The sequence below is a fragment of the Phodopus roborovskii genome, unplaced genomic scaffold, assembly GCF_943737965.1.
Source record: "Phodopus roborovskii unplaced genomic scaffold, PHOROB, whole genome shotgun sequence".
NCBI lineage: Eukaryota > Metazoa > Chordata > Mammalia > Rodentia > Cricetidae > Phodopus > Phodopus roborovskii.
Window position 1 is genome coordinate 249333 of NW_026125640.1, and position 19260 is coordinate 268592.

Consider the following 19260-nt stretch of genomic DNA (forward strand, 5'->3'; position numbering starts at 1 on the left):
TAAGTTTCTGTCTGGTGGACCTGTCTAGTGTTGAGAGTGGGGTGTTAAAGTCTCCCACTGTAAGTGTGTGAGGTTTTATGTGAGATTTGAGTTTTGAGAAATTTGAGTTTAGTAATTTGTTTACAAATGTGGGTGCCTTTGTATTTGGGACATAGATGTTCAGAATTAAGACTTCATCCTGATGGATTTCTCCTGTGATGAATAAGAAATGACCTTCTTCATCTCTTTTGATTGATTTTAGTTTAAATTCTAATTTGTTAGATATTAGGATTGCCACACCCACTTGTTTCTTGGGTTCATTTGATTGGAAAACATTTTCCCAGCCCTTAACTTTGAGGTAATGTCTGTCTTTGAAGTTGAGGTGTGTTTTTTGTATGCCGCAGAAAGATGGATTCTGTGTTCATATCCATTCTGATAGCCTGTGTCTTTTTATAAGCAAGTTAAGACCATTGATATTGAGGAATATTAATAACCATTGATTATTAATTATTGTTTGTTTTGTATTTGTTGTTAGTGGTGGTATTATGGTTGGATTTCCTCCCATTTTTCTTTTGGCTGTTGGTAAAGTGGGATTATCTATTGCCTATCTTTTATGTGGGTGTAGTTGACTGCCTTGTGTTGGAGTTTTCCTTCCAGAACTTTCTGTAGGGCTGGGTTAGTTGATAAGTATTGTGTAAATCGGGTTTTGTCATGGAATATCTTGGTTTCTCCATCTATAGCTATTCAAAGCTTTGCTAGGTATAGTAGTCTGGGATGCCATCCGTTGTTTCTTTGTGTTGGTAGAATATCTATCCAGGACCTTCTGGTCTTCAGAGTTTCCATGGTGAAATCAGGTGTAATTCGAACAGGTTTGTCTTTGTGTGTTACTTGGCCTTTTTCCTTTGTGGCTCTTAATATTCTTTCTTTATTTTGTATGTTTGGTGTTTTGCTTATTATGTGGCAAGGGAACTTTTCTTTTTGTGGTCCACTCTACTTGGTGTTCTATAAAGTACTTCCTGTACTTTCATTGGCATGTCTTTCTTTAGATTGGGAAAGTTTTCTTCTATGGTTTTGTTGAATATATTTTCTGCTCCTTTGAGTTGGATTTCTTCACCTTCTTCGATACCTATTATTCTTAGGTTTGGCCTTTTCATGATGTCCCATTTTTTTCTGGATGTTTTGTGTTAGCGATTTGTTGGACTTGGGGTTTTCTTTGGTCGATAAATCTATTTTTCCTAGTGTATCTTCAATGACTGAGATTCTCTCTTCCATCTCTGTTGGTTATACTTGCATCTGTAGTTCCTGACCATTTACCCAGTTTTCTATTTTCCAGCATTCCCTCAGACTGTGTATTTTTAATTGTCTCTATTTCAGCTTTCAAACCTTGAATTATTTCTTGAAATTTTGGTTTGTCTTTTCTTCCATTTCTTTAAAGGATTTTCTCATTTCCTGTTTTATGGACTCTATCATCTTCATAAAATTGTTTTAAGGGTTGTTCTTTTCTGCGTCATCTGTGTTGGGATGTTGAAGACTTGCTGGTGTGGAGTCCCTAGACTCTGGGGGTGTCATATTGATCTTTCTGTTGTTGATTGTGTTTTTAGTCTACCCATCCCTTCTTCCAGTGGGTACCAGTGGGGTCTCTCTGTCTTTCCTGGTGGGTACAGGACCAAGGTTCTCTTCCAGTTGGTGCAAACAGGTCCATCATTCTGGTGGCTCTCCTGTTCCAGTGGGTGGAGGTGGGACTAGGGTGCTGGCAGACTCCAGATGGCCTGGTCCACTGGGATTGGTGTCCCTGTGTGCAGTTCCAAGTCCTCAGGAGGCTCCAAGCAGGGCACTGAAAGGCCGATTTCACTCTTAATTAAAGAATGGGCTGGAGGGATAGCTCTGATATTAAAGGCCAGGCACACAACCAAAAATATAAGAAAACTTTTGTTGCATACAAAAAGCTACCACACAGAATTAAAATAAATAGGAAAGTATGTAGTTTAGTTCTTATGCATAAGAAACATATGGTTACACTTTTCCTAGAAATGTTGATTGACTATATGAAAAAATGTTCTAATTTCAACTTTTAAAATTAGCTTCTTTGTGTCATTCACTTTGACAAATAAGACTTCAAAAGGAAAAGCATCCTATTTATAAAGTGTAACTTTGTAGATTAATTCCTCAAACAACCCACTTCCAAGTTATTCAGAGTATTAATTTTACTTAGTGATAACAGCAAGGGTTAACATTCAATTTTAGTAATAATGAAATGTACTTTAAATCTAGTTTCTTAACATGGACGACTATAGAAAATTAGCTTTGTAACTTTGTAAATTATTTCCTCAAACAACCCACTTCCAAGTTATTCAGAGTATCAATTTTACTTAGTGATAACAGCAAGGGTTAACATTCAATTTTAGTAATAATGAAATGTACTTTAAATCTAGTTTCTTAACATGGATGACTATAGAAAATTAGCTTTGTTTCTAAATTGTAAATATATTTAAGAGTCTCGAGGGACAAAATATAGAATGCTGCCTATATCTTCTCTATCCAAAGGCAGCAGTGCCCAAAACATTTCAACTGTCACAGGCTCCTTGATCTCTCTCAACAAATAACAGACACACAGTAAGTTCTTGTGTAAATGCAGCCCAGACTTTGGATTTCTGTAGCACAGCTGGTTTGTGTTGACTGAAGAATGAAAGCAGCTAATATCAACTGTTTGGTCCATGATGCCATGTAGCAAACTTGCACTCCAGGAAGTGCACCCTTAAACCTATGGCTACACCCACACAAGTCATTAATTTATCTCATCCCCTATGCATTGTTCACTGCCTTTTGTGTCTGAATAAAAGGTATGCATTTTTAGTTACTTTCTCCAGAATGTGGAAACATATCATATACTTTCCAAACCACCTTATCAGTATTCTTCATGACATTAATGGTGTCAAATTAACATTTTAGTTTACCTAATGACTTTCTGTCTTTGTTGTTTTTAAATGCTAAACTATGCTGGAATTAGTGCCCCACCGGACCCGGCAATCCCCCTCTTAGGCATATACCCAAATGATCCACATCCATGCAAGAAAGACATGTGCTCAGCTATGTTCATAGCAGCATTATCTGTAATAGCAAGAACCTGGAAGCAACCTGGATGCTCCTCAACTGAAGAATGGATAAAGAAACTTCCTTGTTTTAATAATCTGCCTTTGCCTGCTGTTTCTTTTACTATTTTATTAGATGTGTCTGCACTTTGAGGCTACACAGTCTCTCAGAGGGACATATCCTCCACATATGCTGTTCAATGTGTGAATTGTGTGTTGCTGTCTCTAATTTGAACTGAGTCTTCTTTCTGTAGGTGTTGTGTCACTTTTCCTGGGAAGAAACCAAGAAACTTCTACTCATCCAATATGATGACAGAATAAAGTATTGATTCTACCAAAGTCCAACTTGGCAAATGGAAGAAGTTTATTGGAGTTTCTTACTGGACTATGGGTGATTACTAGCAGGAACATGGGCAACTCAAAGGCAGCTGTATCACCAAAAAGTTCACATAAGCTTCTTCCTTACAGTTACTATAAGACTTGTAGGCATCTCTTAGCATAGGAGTTTTCACTCCCTAGCATTTGTTCTGACAGTTGGGATTGATATGTAAAATAAGAAAACATATTTTAAAAAATTAAAAAAGAAAACATATGCATGGGGCTAAGTAAGGTTTATTCTTGTGATTAATTACATTAGTACTTAGCATTACTACAATTAAAGAATTTGATCATTTATACAATGACTATTAACTTGTTTTCTTTAATTATCCATAACAGTTTACAATAAGTTAGTAGCTTCCATACGACAAGGACTTTAAGTTCCTGTTTAAGGTGACGGACCATTAACCTACATTTCTTAATTATCCTTAACATTTACAATAAATTAGTAGCTTTCATAAGACTAGGGCTTTAAGTTCCATCCCTGCTTGGTTTAACCTTAAAAAATAACAAATTTTGAAAGGAAGATCTTCTAGTGTCAAAATTAGTGGGGTTTATGAGCTGGGTGGTGTCTGTGGTCTGTGATCAGAGACTGGAGGAGCATGGAGGCTAGCATTGCCCTTGACAGTTAAACAGGCACCACAGTCATACAGAAATGGAAGGGCCACAGGTTCCTCTTGCCAGACATAAGGAGAATGATCACATTTTTTGCAAGCAGGAACTTTCTTCAAGCCCCTGAAGAAGTGAGGACTTTTGTTTAAATGCCTGATCTTGGGAAAAGGACTTTCTTCTTTGGGATCCAGACACCCCATTACAGAATATTGCAGACGGTTTTTGTATGGCTTAGTTTATCCAGATAGCTAAAGCTTAAAATGAGCAAAGATGAAGGTAGAGAAACATTACTGTGAATATGAGTAGACCTTAGGAATTTATAAATCTTGATTATCAAACATGCCTTATTTATCAACAAATCTTATTTGTCAAATATACCTTATTATCAAATATATGTTGTTACCCATTCAAATTTTCTAGCAGCTTAGCATTAAACATTTAGCAAAGACATAAGCAGATACATGTCTTAATAAGCAGTTAGACATATGTCATTTTATATTTATTTATTTATTTTATGAATATGAGTGACCTTTCTTCATGCACACCTGAAGAGGGAATCAAATCCCATTACAGATGTCTGTGAGTCACCACGTGGTTGCTGGGAATTGAACTCAGGACCTCTGGAAGAGGAAACAGTGCTCTTAACCTCTGAGCCATCTTTCTAACCCTAGACATATGTCTTAAATCAGCCTTTGTTTATCATCATACAAAAATCCATACCAATCCAAAATACTTGAGACTTGTTGCTTCCTTACTCTAAAAAGATATTCAATGATGTTGAGCAATTTCTCAAGTGACTTTCAGCCATTTGAGATTCCTCTATTGAGAATTCTCTATTCAGCTCCGTACTCCACTTTTTAATTGGATTATTTGTTATTTTGGTGACTAGCTTCTTGAATTCTTTGTATATTTTGGAGATCAGCCTTTTGTCAGGTGTGGGGATGGTGACGATCTTTTTTTTTTTTTTTATTCTGTAGGCTGCCTTTTTGTCTTGTTGATCATGTCTTTTACTTTATATAAGCCTCTCAGTTTCAGGATGTCCCATTTATTAATCGTCAATCTCATTGTCTGTGCTACTGGTGTTATGTTCAGGAATCAGTATACTGTGGCAACTAGTTAAAGTGTACTTCCCATTTTCTCTTCTAAGAGGTTCGGTGGGACTGAATTTACGTGTCCTTCCCCTATAATGAGATTGATGAGTAGCTTAAATGCCATCATAGAGCCTTCATCCAATAGCTGATGGAAGTAGAAACAGAGATCCACAGCTAAACACTGAGCTTAACTCTTGGAGTCCAGTTGTAGAGAGGGAGGAGTGATGAGCAAAGTGAATAAGACCAGGCTGTGAAAACTCACAGAAACAGCTGACCTGAATAAGGGGGAGATCATGGACACCAGACTGACATATGGGAAATCAGCATAGGACTGAACTAGGCCCCTTGAAAGTGGGTGTTAGTTGGGGTCTTTGGACAGTCTATGGGGCTTCTGGCAGTGGATCCAGTATTTATTCCTAGTATACGAATGGAGTTTGGGAGCCCATTCCCTATGGAGGGTTACTCTCTCAACTAGATACATGGGGGAGGGCCTAGGCCCTGCCCCAAATGATGTGACAGACTTTGATGATCCTCCATGGGTGGCCTTACTCTCCCTGGGGAGTAGATGGGGGTGGGATGGTGGGAGGCATGGAAGGATGGGAGGGAGAGGGAACTGGGATTGGTATGTGAAATAAGATTGTTTTTAACTTAAATAATTAAAAAAGATCAATATTAAATGATAAACTAAGGTGTTTGTAGGACTGAGAAGTTTTATAGTTGTTCCTTTGTACCACATACTCATCTTAAGATGATGAAGTCAAAATATATGTACTATGTGATGTCAATAAAGATGGTTGCCAGCCATGTGGCTGCCTACATCCTGATGAAGTCACTGGCCAAGATGGAAAAACTACAGCTGGCATCTCCAGCTCTGACTCCAAATTTGCAATAAATGTACAAAAAGGATATTTACTATATTTAGGGAGGAAGAGTAGACAGAAACAAACAGAAATTGGAGCAAAGAAACAGGGAGTAGAGAACTCTTTCTCATTTCCCTAATCACGTGGTCCAAGGTATATTAGGGCTATATTTGACCCAAAAAGAGTGGTCAGAGGTTCTCCAAAAGATATCCCATGGGGATCAAGGAAGTATATGAAACAGTCCCCATGGATGAGGAAGAGAGAGATCTGAAGCTGAGAGATCCAGGTATCTCCAGGATCCAGGGAGGACCAAATAATGTACAAACTGCCCAATGGGTAATCACCTTCACTGGACATTGGCCAAGGGCTGAGAGTATGAGTAAGAGACAATTGCCTGGTACTAGGGCTTCTTTGAAAAGTCAGAAGGTAAAAACCATGCTCAAAGGTGAAGTCTCATCCAGGAAAGTGGTTAGAGACTCGGAGAAGCATTTAAGTCAACTGAAGGGGAGAATTCAGCAGCTTCCATTGTGGAATGGAAGGCAAAGAGATCGGTGGATGAGAAAGTGAATCTGTTGCAGGTGGAGCAGGTGAGTAGGATCCAGGCATGGCCAGACCAAATACCAGAAGATACTAGGAAGTCTTAGAACCAATGACAGGATAAAACACTGTCAAGTGGATACCTTCAGCAAGCCCTGACAAGGTATACCACTAGAGTACACGGTATGCACTACAGAGTTAGTGCAAAAGTCTACTTGGAGGACACTAAAAGAGCAAAATGCCATCTTGGAGTGACAACATGAGAGGCATACAGACACATACATACATACATACATACATACATACATACATACATACATACATACAGAGAGACAGAAGAGCAAGACGAGCAAGAGAGGGGATTGTGACTGATGGACACTTTTGAGGGATGTTGGTGTCAACATAACTGAAGGTGGAAAGGCACCTGGCAGCAGGTGACAGACAGAACTGCTACAGCTGCTGAGGCAGTTTGTGGCAGGATCTAACACTTTTAACTGGTCAAAATGCTGAGGATAAGTGGCTGTTGAGTCCTGAACCCTAAATAGGGATCTATACCACCCTTATCAACACTCTGGAAACCTTAGAAGATGAGGTATAAAGATTATTTTAACAGCTGGATGATGGGGGGCAGCTAGGAAATGTGTTTAATGGGAAGAATTAATAGCTTATTTACAACTTTAAGCAAAGGTTTCAATTATTTTTCCTGATTAACTAAAACTGGTTCTTTAGATAACAATTTACCCACCCTTTCTCCAAAGCTATTTATTGTTCCATGAGAAATTAGACTGATAAGCAGTCTAATTTTCTGTTTGTGTGCATTTTTTCTAGCTATATCAAGAGAGATCTTGACAGTATTTTTTAACCTCTTCCTTCTTTTGATTATAAAGAACCCAAAAAAAAAAACTCTCAAACAATTGCTTACAATTGAGTATATGTAATTCATGGCTTAACCGTACATAACCAAATGTGACCTAAAACTTCCAGATCTCATTTGTGAATGTGACGGTGAGTATGGTGTGGTATGTCATGTAAACCTCGATGTACTCCCTCAGTAACTGACCACCAACAGAATGAAGCACAATACTTACAGATGCATCTCCAAGAATTGAAAATCATTGCTGTTCCTTCATGCTCTCCTGATAGGGAGTCAATGTGTGCAGTTCAAAATTCAAAGCAGAGTGAGATTCAGAAATTCTTGAGTGCTGTGGCATCTAGTCAACAGACTCAGGAGGGCTTGGTGTCCATACAAAAGGACACTTGATGGTCACCAGAGCTCCTACCATCATATGACAACACCAGCTTTTTGTCTCATAAGTCTGAGGATTAAAACCCGTAAGCAAGAACACAGTGTAAAAGCCAAAAGGACATTTATTGAACAGCAGGGGAAGGAGAGAACAAGTTCCTTAGAGTAATATGAATTTTCTGTGTCCCAAATAAAAGCATCAGAACTGCCCAACACCTGGCTTTTGGTTTGGGGTTTTAAATGAGAGTTTTCAAAGAGGAGCAGGACTACCAGGAGACGTAGTAAAGACTTCTTTATTTTTTTATTTTTATTTTACATATCAATCCCAGTTTCCCTCTCCCTCCCTCTTTCCCTCTCTCCCACCCTCTCATGCACCCCCCACCCTACCTTCCCATCCCCCCCCCACTTCACAGGGAGGGTGATGCCCTCCAGGAGGGGTCATCTACATCTGTTAAGTCATTTGGAGTAGGGACTAGGCCCTCCCTCCTGCCTCTAGGCTAAGGGAGTATCCCTCCATGGGGAATGTGCTCCCAAAGTCCTTTTGTGCACCAGGGATACATCCTGGTTCCACTGTCAGAGGTCCCTTAGGCTGCCCAGGCCTTCTAACTGAGACCCATGTTCAGGGGGGTCTGAGTCAGTCCCATGCTGGTTCCCCAGCTATCAGTCTGGGGACCCGTTAGCTCCTCCTTGTTCAGGTCAGCTGTCTCTATGTGTTTCTGTAGCCTGGTCTTGTCTTCCCTCTCTGTATCTGGATTCCAGTTCGGCTCAGTGTTTAGCTATGGGTGTCTGCTTCTGTTTCCATCAACTACTAGATGAGGGCTCTATGATGGTGGATAAGTTAGTCATCAATCTCATTATCAGTGAAGGGCATTTATGGTAGCCTTTCCACTGTTGCTTAAATTGTTAGTTGGAGTCAGTCTTGTAGGTCTCTGGACATTTCTCTAGAGTCAGTTTTCTCTCCAAACCTATAATGGCTCTCTCTTTTATGTTCTCTCTCTCTCTCTCTCTCTCTCTCTCTCTCTCTCTCTCTCTCTTTCTCCTCTCATCTATTCCTACCCTGAGTCAATCTTCCTAGTCTCACGTGCTTTCCTCTCCTCCCCTTCTCTTTCTCCTAGTTCCCTCTCCACTCACTGCGCCCCCCCCAACTCCCCATGTGCTCTGGAGATCTTGTCCCTTTCCCCTTCTGTGAGGGACCTTATATGAGTCTCTTAGGATCCACCTTGTAGTCAAGACTTCTCTATCATCATGCAGACAGCTGCCTCTGTAGTTTTTTTCCTCTACTCTCCCCTCCCCTCCTTTCCCTTCCCCTCCTCTCCCTTCCCCTTCTCTCCCTTCCCCTTCTCTCCCCTCCCCTTCCCTCCCTTCCTCTCCTCTCCCCTCCTCTCTCTTCCCCTCCTCTCCCTTCCCCTTCTCTCCCCTCCCCTTCCCTCCCCTCCTCTCCCTTCCCCTTCTCTCCCCTCCCCTTCCCTCCCCTCCTCTCCTCTCCCCTCCTCTCCCTTCCCCTTCTCTCCCTTCCCCTTCTCTCCCCTCCCCTTCCCTCCCCTCCTTTCCTCTCCCTTCCCCTTCCCTCCCCTCCTCTCCTCTCCCTCCTCTCCCTCCCTCTCCCTTCCCCTCCTCTCCCTCTCCCCTCCTCTCCCTTCCTCTCCTCTCCCCTCCCCTCCCCTCCTCTCCCTTCCCCTCCTCTCCTCTCCCCTCCCCTCCTCTCCCCTCCTCTCCCTTCCTCTCCTCTCCCCTCCCCTTCCCTCCCCTCCTCTCCTCTCCCCTCCTCTCCCCTCCTCTCCCTTCCCCTCCTCTCCTCTCCCCTCCTCTCCCTTCCTCTCCTCTCCCCTCCCCTCCCCTCCTCTCCCTTCCCCCTCCTCTCCCTTCCCCTCCTCTCCCTTCCCCTCCCCTCCCCCAACCCTCCTCTCTTCTCTTCTCCCCTCCCCTCTCTCCTCTCCTCTTTCTTTCCCTCCCCTCTTCTTCCCTCCCTTTTCCCCTCCCCTCTTCTGTCCTCTTCCCTCCCCTCTCCTCTTTCCTCCCCTCTCCTCTTCTTTCCTCCCTTCTCCCTCCCCTCTTCTCTCCCCTCCCCTCCCTTCCCCTCTCCCCTCCCCTCTCCCCTCCCCTGTCCTCCCCTCGCCTCCTCTTCCCTCCCCTCTCCTCCTCTCCTCTCCTCTTCTCCCCTTTCTTTATCCCCTAACTCCCTCTCCACCCACTGCCCCCCTCACTGCTCCCAATATGCTCAGGAGTTCTTGTCACTTTCCCGTTCTGTGGGGGACCATGCATGTCTCTCTTGGGGGTCCTCCTTGTTTCCTAGCTTTCCTGGCGGTGTGAATTGTAGGCTAGTGATTCTTTGCTTTATGTCTAAAATCCATATATGAATGAGTACATACCATCTTCCTGTTTTTGTGACTGGGTTGCCTCACTTAGAATGATTTCTTCTAATTTTATCACTTTGCCTGCGAATTTCAAGATTCCATTGATTTTTCCCCCACTGAGTAGTACTTCATTGTGTAAACGTACCACATTTTCTTTATCCATTCTTCAGTTGAGGGGCATCTAGGTTGTTTCTAGGTTCTTGCTATTACCAATAATGCTGCTATGAACATAGTTGAAGAGATGCCTTTGTTGTATGGATGTGGTTCATTTGGGTATATGTCTAAGACTGGAATTGCTGGGTCCTGTGGTAGACTGATTCCCATTTTCCTGAGGAACCACTATACTGATCTCCAAAATGGCTGTATGAGTTTGCACTCCCACCAGTAGTGGAGGAGTGTTCCCTTCTCTCCATATCCTCTCCAGCATAAGCTGTCATTGTTATTTCTAATTTTAGCCATTCTGACAGGAGTAAAATGGTATGTTAGAGTTGCCTTGATTAGCATTTCCCTGATGGCTAGGGATGTTGAGCACTTTCTTAAGTGTCATACAACCATTTTGGATTTCTCTATTGAGAATTCTCTATTCGGCTCTGTACTCCACTTTTTAATTGAATTATTTGGTGTTTTGGTGACTAGCTTCTTGAGTTCTTTGTATATTTTGGAGATCAGCCCTCTGTCACATGTGGGGTTGGTGAAGATTTTTTCCCAGTTTGTGTGCTGCCATTTTGTCTTGTTGACTGTATCCTTTACCTTACAGAAGCTTCTCACTTTGAGGAGGTCCCATTTATTAATTGTTCATCTCAGTGTCTGGGCTACTGGTGTTATGTTCAGTAAGTTGTCTACTGTACCAATCCTTTCAAGGGTACTTCCTACTTTCTCTTCTAAGATGTTCAGTGTGGCTGGATTAATTTGGAGGTCTTTGATACATTTGGACTTAAGTTTTGTGCATGGCGATAGACATGGGTCTATCTGCAGTCTTCAACACACCATCATCTGGTTGTGCCAGCACCATTTGTTGAAGATGCTTTCCTTCTTCCATTGTATAATTTTAGCTGTTTTTCCGAAAATCAGTTGTTCATAGGTGTGTGGGTTAATATCAGGATTTTCAATTAGATTCCATAAGTATGCCTGTCTATTTTTGTGCCAATACCAAGCTGTTTTCATGACTATAGCTCTATAGTAGAGCTTGAAGTCAGGGATGGTGATGTCTCCAGAAGTTCCTTTATTGTACAGGGTTGTTTTGGCTATCCTGGGTCTTTTGTTTTTCCATATAAAGTTGAGTATTATCCTTTCAAGGTCTGTGAAGAATTGTGCTGGGATTTTGATGGGTATTACATTGAATCTGTAAATTGCTTTTGGTAAGATTGCCATTTTTACTACGTTTATCCTACCTATTCAAGAGCATGGGAGATCTTTCTATTTTCTAGTATCTTCTTTAATTTCTTTCTTTAAAGACTCAAAGTTTTTATTATGTAGGTCTTTTACTTATTTGGTTAGCATTACTCCAAGATATTTTATGTTGTTTGTGGCTATTGTAAATGGTGATGTTTCTCTGATTTCTCCTCAGCCCCTTTATCAGGGCTACTGATTTTTTTCTGCATCCCAATCTTTCTACTTGTTGAGTTTATTTAAGTTTAGGGAACCTTTGAACACCTTTCATCAATGGCAGAGATCATGGCAGGAAAAGCAAGACATTATTTTATCTTTTCCTTAGTGGTTTTCTCAATTCATGATATGTATGTGTAAATATTGGTATAGATGCTGACGTCCCCTCCCATAAAGTGTACAATTTCAATTCCTTGGAGCTTGCCTTTACACATGACGGCCACCTCCCCCAAAATTCCGCTGAATACTCTCATGAATTTGACACATAAAGTGTTTCTCTGGATGCTAACTTGTTCAGTTGCCTGGCAGTCCTTGTCAGTCATCATCAGGGCCTCCAGATTCTGTCGTAAGTTGGGGTGCCTGCCAATGTTTTCTTGGCTCCAGGGCAAACCTGAAAGTGTACAGACAGTGCCTGTCCAGACATTGGTGGTGGCGATGGGGAAGACCTGGACTTTGTGGTTGAAGTTGGCAGGCTTAGCTAGTTTAATAAGCATGAGGTCATCCTGTGGGGCACTGTGGCTGTAGTTCCAGTAGCAGATAATCTGAGTGTTATGAGTTGTCTGCTCTGTCTTAGGGCTATTTTTTTTTTTGTTTATCTTGTATCCTGCCACTTTGCTGAAAGTGTTTATCAGCTGTAGGATTTCCCTAGTAGAGTTGTTCAGGCCACTTATGTAAACTATTATATCATCTGCAAATAGAGACAGTTTGTCTTCTTCCTTTCCAATTTGGATCCTCTTTGTCTCCTTTTGTTGTCTTAAAGCTCTAGCTGAACTTCAGGTACAATATTGAAAAGATATGGAGAGAATGGACAGCCTTGTCTTGTTCCTGATTTTAGAGGAATCACATTTTCTCTCTATTTCTCTCAATTTCTCTCTCTATTAGTTTGATGTTGGCTGTTGGTTTACTGTATATATTGAGGAGCATTGGTATAAGCTCTTCTTTGAATTTCTGGTAGAATTCTGCAATGAAACCATCTGGCTGACCCAGGAAGTTCCAAGGAGAGTGTGGGGTGTTGGACCTGAGCTGGTCAAACATTCACCCCAGACAGAGGTTGCAGCAGGGCCAAGGATGAGGGGAAGGCAGGCTCAGGATGGTTTTGCATCTATGTAAAATAATGTTATTGATGTTGGTGATTTATCTCTTTCATCAAAATTCCTAGTGAAGTGTTTGCCATGTCGTGGTTTTCCAGCTCATCTGTTCAGCAACCTGTAGCAGCACTCACAGCACAGCACAGTACACAAGACCACCAGCAACAGTTTCTCTTCAAAGCATCACCTGAATGTGGCAGCAGGAAGGACCCAGCACAACTTCTGCATCCCGTGTATAAGTTTTCAAAGTTAACCTTAAAACAACTAATTAGAAACAAGAAAAGTTTGTCTATTCAGATATACTTAATATATAGGTGGTATTCAAATGCCTCAGAAATCTGCAGAATGTGACATTTGAAGTGTTTAATCTTCCCATAATAGACAGAACTGCCCCCTTCTAGAGGAAAATCTTAAGGTATTCAAAGAAGATAGAAAGAGAACAACAAAGCTACCTGGATTGTGTTAATGCTAAGCACTAGGAAAAACATGCCACCTGGGCTCAGCTTTCACTGGGGACACTTTTGGGTTGACTGCCTTAATTTTTCTGGTTAAAGTAAGGTCAGTCCTTGCTATTTTACAGAAAAATCTCAGACCTGGGTCTGGCAGCCAAAGGCCTAGGCTGCTCTGTATGACAATTAAAGATCAAATCTTGTCCTGTATGATAGCTGAAGACCTACCATCTCAAACAAAGCTATGGAAACCACCAGAAACTGAGGTAACCCATCTAAGTAATGGGGAAATTTCTGTCATTTTTAGTAGATTTGGAAGCTGCTTGTTCTGCACTTCTTCTTACTTGGGCAAAATTCATCCTTCTCAGATCTCTGATGACATTGCTGACTAGGTTAATGATAACTTTGGCAGTTTAACAGCAGCAACCAAGGCTTCAGCTGTCTTCTCAGAACACTTCATGTGTAAAATACAGGACACAGGCCTCACTCTCCTAGAGATTCTACTAGGTCTAGGCATAGTTTACCTTGTTACCAGACTCAGAAAAGAGCTAAACTCCCAAAACAGATTTCAATATAACTTTTTACTATCTTTGTGAGTCTAAAGTCCTATATGTAACTTATCTTTAATTCTAACTAAGGAAAACTATAACCATAACTATCTGTCTTCAACTCCATCAAAGACCACAGAAGGATAATATATAACTCTAGAATGACAGAGGCAACTACCCTGGCCAGGCACCCAACCTTCTTCTGTAATGTTCCATCTTCATCCCATAGGCCATAGTGTGTCTGGCAGACTCCTCAGCAAAGCAGGAAACTTTAAACTGTCTGCCCGTGTTGGCATTTTGTCAGTCACTTTTCTCTGTGTCCTGCAGAAAGTCTGGAGACTCTTTCATGAAGCAGGACCTCTGTAGCAATGTCCATCTTGAATCAGCAGTCACTTTCCTGGGTCCTGAATGCCCAGTTTATACAGCACAAAGTCAAACAGTTCAGACAAGAGCAGTATCTCGTCCAAATGGTTAGTCCTTAGATACACAGAAATAGAATAGATTATGGAATATTTTCTTCAAATCTTACTAAATGTTAATGGACTAAATATTGTTAACTGAGATTCTTATTTGATAACTGTTGTGTGATATATTTTTCTATGTTAAGGTTAAAACCCTTCTTTTTATTTAGACAGAAAAGAGGAGATGATGGGAGATGCCATTCTGTATATATTTTTCTCATACTGTTGGCCAATAGGAAAGCTAGATAGGTGGGACTAGGAGAGAAGGAGGAAAGAGGAAGAAGTAAGGAGGAGTCAGCATGGAGAGATGGGGGGGGAGGGAGACCAGATCCCAGCCCCACTGCCCGGTAAGAAGACCACATGGAAATACTAGATTAATAGAAATGCGTTGATACTTAACACAGAGCTAGCCGATAAGAAACAAGTAACAGGCCAACAGCATTATATCAAATACAGATTCTCATTGTGTTATTTGGGGCTGGCATGGCATGGGACAAGACCAGCGGCAGGAAGAAAAACCTTACTGCTTACATAGTGGAAGTAAACTTCAAAACGCGTTTCTTTGATGTCCATCTTCCATCTTCCTTTCTGGTGCAGGTGGTGTTGCCAGGAGCATTTATGTCTCACTGTCAAGAAAAACCCTAAACCATTTTAAATGCCATATTCTGTAGGTCTTTGAAAGGTTTGAGGAATGCCTATCCATCTCAAATACATCTCTGTATATCTAGAAATCTTATCTAACTTAACTATAAGATCTGACTATCATAGGTACTATCTATAATCTCTACTCAGTTATACATTTTTAAATGAGCTATATAAACGCAATACCTAAACAAGAGGAGAAATATACATATCACAAAATTGAACTTAAATTTGTATCAATAAATGAAAATCCATTCAAAAGCAAAGTATCCATTTCTATGCCACAATCCACTTTTTACCTTTAAAGATACTGGTTATGTGACGACCTGTCAGATCTACATGACCCCACCTGGATGGCATTCCCCTACATATGGAATTGGGGTGGGGGGATGTGAGGGGAGAGTGGTCAGGGTGCATGTGAGGGGGCAGAGAGAGTAAAAGGGCGGGAAGGAGGAAGGAGGGAGAGGGAACTGGGATCGACATGTAAAATAATAAATTAAATAAAGATATTGGGTGTGATCATTAACCATTTATAATCAATCCCATTTAAATTAAAACAAACATTTATAAACAGTATTTGGGAATTTGGGCGTCATTCTTTCCAAACTGCTTCTGGCTGGTAGGGGTCACTGTCATGGGGGATCCGAAGGAGATGCAGAAATCCTGGCTGTAATCTGCAAGGCTGCTTTGTCCCAGCTGTTTTGAATGTTGGATCACCTGGAACACTGCTTCAGGGGGTCTTGCTTGATCAAACCATATTAGTCTGGAAGGAATCCACAGCTTTTCATTTTCTGTGGAAACAAAAATAGAAATCCTTTTCCCCAGTAACCTGTCCTTAGACTTAAATTTTAAAGAAAAAAGTATTTTTAAAATATATAAATTAAATTGATCCAGCAGCATATACTGTATAGTATCCAAATTCTCTCTCTTTATGTGGCTTTTTTATTACTCTGTTTCTTTTATTTCTATTTATTCATTTTTTGAGACAGGGTTTCTCTGTGTAACACTTTTCTGTCCTGGAATTCACTCTGCATACCAGGTTTACTTTGAAATCTCAGAGATCTGCTTGCCTCTGTCTCTGGAGTGCTCCAGCTCCTCTTTGTCTTTTAAAAACCATATTATTGGTTTTTTTCCCCAAGCCTACATATATTTTAGAACACACTTTAAACCTTTAGAGGTTTTTCTTAATTTGAATCTGTCTTTACTGTAAATCTTTATCTTTTTTTGGCCACAAGTCTGTTTTTTTTTTTTTTTTTTTTTTTTTTTTTTTTTACATCTGGTAAACAAGAACATTGCTAAAATGAAAGTCATAACTGTGTTAGCCACAGTCTATCCAAGATGGCGGCGGGTACTTTTACCGCCAGAACTGAGAGCTGTACTCACTGCTTTGATCTACACTGCCATCCAGCAGCATGCTGCCGGCTTGGAGATGCGGTCACTGCCATTGCCAGCTCTCGTACACACCAATGAATTGTTTGCAGAGCTTCTTTAAAGCCCTGCAGTTTTTTTTGCCGCTTATGCTGAGTCAGGAAATCTCCCTTAAAGGAGCCGTGCAAATCTTTGCTTGTCTCACGCAAAACAGAGTCCAACTGAGAAACATGCTGCTATCACGAAGCCTTGCTTTTCTCCGTTCTTTTGTTTCTAAAACAATTTCTTTAGCTTTTCTTAGTTTTAAGTGGAAGTTCTTATTTGCCACATTGAGGCACCGTATGTTACAAGTAGGTTTTTCTGCCAGCCTGGTCTCACTGCCACACCAGCCCCAATTAACACACACAGACTCTGTATTTGATATAATGCTGTTGGCCAGTTACTAGTTTTTGTCGGCTAGCTCTGTCTTAATTATTAACCTGTTTCTATTAATCTAAGTATTTCCACATGGTCTCATCCTACTGGATGGTCAACAGTGCTTTATTCATTAACCAGTATGAGAAACATATTTACAGAATGACATCTCCCATCCAATAATCAAGAAAAATTGTTTCAAGAAAAGGAGTAAATTGGCCTATTGGTACATCAAATGTCTCAAAATGCTACTTTTTCTTTTAATTATGTGTACATGTGTGTATGTATGAATATATATGTGTACACATATATGCATGTATGCATGCATATGGATGTGTGCATGTATGTACCAGTACTCCCAGAGGTTCAGAAGACATTGGATGCCCTGGAGCTGGAGATACAGATGTTTATGTGACATACAATGCGGGTGAACCTAGTTCCTAAGGAAAAGAAGTATGTAGTCTTGACTACTGAACTGTTTTTCCAGCTCTACTAATCATACTTTATTAAAAGACAAAATAAACTACAAAAAACTCTAACTTCACACACCCTGCAAAGGACCAAAGACAAAAGTCTTACACCTGTGAGTAATTTTTCCTTTATATTGCTTTAAAAAACAATATCATCATGCTATATATAGAAATTAATTTTTATGGCAATTGAGTCTTGAAAAGTACATATAGAGTTTTCCTCTTTGGCAAAGTTTTTGTAAAGCGTCTTTTAAAATTAATTGCAATATCAAGGCAACTTTTTCAGCTACCAGTTTGACATTATTTATAGCTATCATATGATCATCAATGAGAGTAACCCAATTCTGGCTATCATTGCATAGAAATGAATCACTTTAGTAATAAAATTATGGTTATCCTTATATTTTGAAAAGTTACCTTTGGTCATATAATATGCATTTCCCAAATTGTTTAGAAGTCTCCAAAGTAACTCTTACACAACTAAACAGTTATCTGTCAGGCTTGGCTATGGGTTGAGTTGAGTTAGGGTTGAGTAGAGGTTATCTTTCTGTTACTTGGTCACACACCCACTATATATTTGTCTTTCAAGTAGAAAATCTGAGAAATGTGACAAAGCCCAACCATGTGAAGACATTTCATCTTCTGTTAAAATGTGACAAACTTTTAATCTTCTCACATACCACTGACCAAAAGAAAATACATGGAACATCTAAACTGGAGGGAAAGGGGAGTGTTTACTCCCACTACTGATGTCATGGCTAAAATTGGGAAAGAAGACAAATGCAAACAAATGATACATTCTCTCACAAAAGAAAAATGGGTGCAGCAAAGTTCTTGGAGTGGTCAGAGAAAGGAATCAAAAGAACCCATTATTGCTATATTTTAGGATTACAATTACTAGGTCCAGATTGATTGAGTAGGTTCAGGTGTTACAGGGTCTTGTTCCGAGTGGTGATTGTCTAGGGGCACTGCTCAGCTTGTTGTGGAGCTGACAAAAATTGCCCATCCTGGGCAGAAGACCTGAGCATAGAAAGCAAAAGCAACAGATTAGACGGAGGCAACATCCAACACTGGGGAAAGTGAAAGTGACAAGTGGGGAGAGGAAGGGTACAGGCGTCACTGTCCCAGAGTAAAAATGACAGTTGGAGATCCCCATGGTCAGGGACATACAGAGTGGAGAAGCATTAGGCATATAGAAAAGAGACCTTTAACAAGCTTTATTAGGATGAACAGCCCCAGAGGTGGGAATCTGTCTGAGAGCTCCGGGTTGGAGATTTTAGAGGCTCTGGGGGCCCTCCATTTTAGGTCTTCCCCTTCTCCCTGATTGGTCCCACCCAGCATATCCTGCCTTCGGTGGGTTCTCTTCCTCCCACAGTTGTTTAGCAGTTGGTATCAGTTGCAATGTGATTAGCAGTTGGTAAAGGCTGCAAAGACCTGAGACCTGAGGGAGCACAACCCTAGGAGGATCAAGCAACCCCTCTTAAAGGGGCAGGTCCATATATAGTCTCAATCAACCTAAATTCTTCAGACACGCCTTCAGAATGATTGCATTGATTGACAACGTGTCAATAAATTACTCCCACTAGGCAACTATGAGGCACATTCTGATGACAATTGAGACTTTAAAGTCTAAAGATAATTTTTGTTTGTGCACAAATGTAGTTTGAGTAAATTCAGGAATTTCTTGTGAAGACATGTTGTTTGACTTCCATCTAGTGGCCACTAAGAATCATTGTTCAAAATTGAGGATAAAATGCTTATTTAGAGGCAAAAAATAAAAATTAATAACAACAAAACCCATAAACATCTGCAATAGTTGTGACTCAGAGTGGAGAGAGGGAGGGAAGGAAGAAAAGAGATCGAGCCAGAGAAGGGGGAGAAAGTGGAATTTTTTTTGTAAACTAGTACACATACTCTGTGTGTGTGTGTGTGTGTGTGTGTGTGTGTGTGTGTGTGTGTGTGTGTTTGTGAGAAATGTGTCAAAGTTTCTTTCCACTATCATATACCCAATAGCAGCTTATGGTAAAATTTGAGAAACATTGTCATCTCACACTGCTGATCAAAGGGAATGA

The 19260-nt window shown here is 40.7% G+C and overlaps 1 pseudogene; it reads right to left on the reverse strand.

Annotated features, from left to right (window-relative positions):
- Positions 1-11837: 11837 nt before the first annotated feature.
- On the reverse strand, positions 11838-16350 carry LOC127217116 (probable inactive serine protease 37; annotated as a pseudogene).
- Between the last annotated feature and the right edge of the window lie 2910 nt (positions 16351-19260).